At 36.3% G+C, this 2,005-nt stretch overlaps 1 long non-coding RNA gene across 1 annotated transcript; it reads left to right on the top strand.

Annotated features, from left to right (window-relative positions):
* The first annotated feature begins 997 nt into the window (after positions 1–997).
* LOC128026714 (uncharacterized) lies at positions 998–1,638 on the top strand. The gene is made up of 3 exons (XR_008186493.1): positions 998–1,033; positions 1,383–1,466; positions 1,547–1,638. It is a non-coding gene; the product is annotated as an uncharacterized LOC128026714 (long non-coding RNA).
* The last annotated feature ends 367 nt before the right edge of the window (positions 1,639–2,005 follow it).

Raw genomic sequence — 2,005 nt, 5'->3', positions numbered from 1 at the left:
GGAGAAGTCAGGTTGTACTGAATAGTACAATGCAAAAATGTTTCTGTTACTTCTTAGGCAACTCTCACCATAACTAGTCTATTTTATGTTTACTAGGTTGGTACAATATAAGTGGACTGTTTTCAGTGCAGTTTTCTGGAATGGACGTACTGTAGACATGAGATGGAAACACTTCTTGGAGATGACCATTTCTCCTGCCCAGCTTGCAGTCAGGATATGCTGGCAGTGTCTCTTGATGGGAACAGGAAAATGTACAGGTTTAATCGCAACGGGTAAGTTAACAAAGTAATTTATCTTTTTAAAAAAACAAAACCTGAACCTGTCAGAGTCCATTCAGTGATTTTTGTAGGATAAATGAAAATCCATATTTTGACGGAACCTTCTTTGCCAAAAATGAAGAGGTTGCAGAGTTTTTGCAAACTATTAGAGACAAAATCAAAACTGTAAGTTATGGAAAAATATAATCAATTAATGCCTCAGTCATAAGAGACAATTTTATCATGTACAACTTACAGGTCATCTATGATGATGATTTAACAACAATAATAATTGTTTGTGAAAATATTCTCTTAGTCACCAGGCCGACCCATTTGTGGAAACTCACACTTTAAAGCTGGAAGTGAGTCTAACAAGAAGTCTCAATCCAAACTTGATGAAGAGGGTGTGATGATTTCAGTCTGTAGACACTGCATTCTTTTGAATGGTAGGTTCAGCACTGTACCGTGGAGAAGTGTTTGCATACCCTCTTTATCTTCAAAAAGAGCTTGGCAAGACACAAAAGATTGAGTTTGTCTGCACTGATGTAATGTGCAAATATTACCCATACTTAAAAAGAGTGTGTGAGTCCTTTCCTGATCTAGAGTATCTTTTGCAAATGCGACCATTCTTATCAGTTATGCATGCAAAAGGCCATTCAACCAAATGTGAGGTAATTGTATTGATTATATATTTATTTTTATTCTAATTTTGATACAGTGCTGCAATGATTATGCATAACAGGTGGAGTGGGGTGGCCGCAACCAAGAGGGAGCTGGTGAGTTTTAACTTTAGAGCAGTGGTCTCAAACCTGTTCCATTGAGGGCCTAGTGTATGCAGGTTTTCTCTTTTACCTTGTACCAGACTGAGTAGGTCACTAATTGGTTAGGATCTTAATTGGTCACTAATTGAAGGGAAAGACCAAAAACAAGCATACACTAAGCCCTCTGTGGAACCGGTTTGAGACCCCTGCTTTAGAGTATCTACTGATAAACCTGTCATTGGATTATTCTCATAGACAGGTTAAATGTCCATATCGTAATTTAATGCAGCAACTTTGACCACTATGCCACTCGTACCCCGATGGACCTGTTCCTTAACATTTTTTATATTTCCTACTAATGCAGGTTTGACTGTTGGGGAGGAAGTGGAAGCAGTCAATTCATTTATGTCTCGTGCTGCATTGACAACAAAATATATGACCAAATCTGGTGAGTCGTTGGGTTTAATTAAAGTCATTGTTAAATATGTGCAATATTTAAAATGGATCTGTTCATTTTTTTTTTCTCAGCACGCACAGATATGATCACTATCCATGTTCGTGGATGGAACCTAAGGAAAAAGTTAAATCTTCACAATTATCTTGCTCAAAGATATGTTAAGGTACATTTGGTATTATGTTTTTGTTTATTAATTCTAATTTAGATTAACCTTTGCATTCAGTGTTGGGTAAACTTCTTGAAAAGTTAATTTTAGTTAATTTTCTGAGTTCACAAGTTTTGGGAAGTCCCTAATTTAGACAAAGGAATCGGGTAAATGGAGTTCATATCTTAACAGTGTCCTATAAAACAAATACAAAGAGTAAAGAAATATCAATCATGGTCACCGGTAAGATATGAACTCCATATGGCTGATAATTTTGTCTTAAAGGTCACATATTGTCAAAATCGAAATTTTCTGGCTTTTATTATCATAATGAAGGTCTAGGTGCTACGTATTTACCTTGTAAGTGTCTACACTGCCGATTGTC

This window comes from Carassius gibelio, chromosome A13 (assembly GCF_023724105.1).
Source record: "Carassius gibelio isolate Cgi1373 ecotype wild population from Czech Republic chromosome A13, carGib1.2-hapl.c, whole genome shotgun sequence".
Classification (NCBI taxonomy): domain Eukaryota; kingdom Metazoa; phylum Chordata; class Actinopteri; order Cypriniformes; family Cyprinidae; genus Carassius; species Carassius gibelio.
The sequence above is the reverse complement of the archived record's forward strand: the minus strand, read 5'-3'. Positions and strand labels throughout refer to the sequence as shown.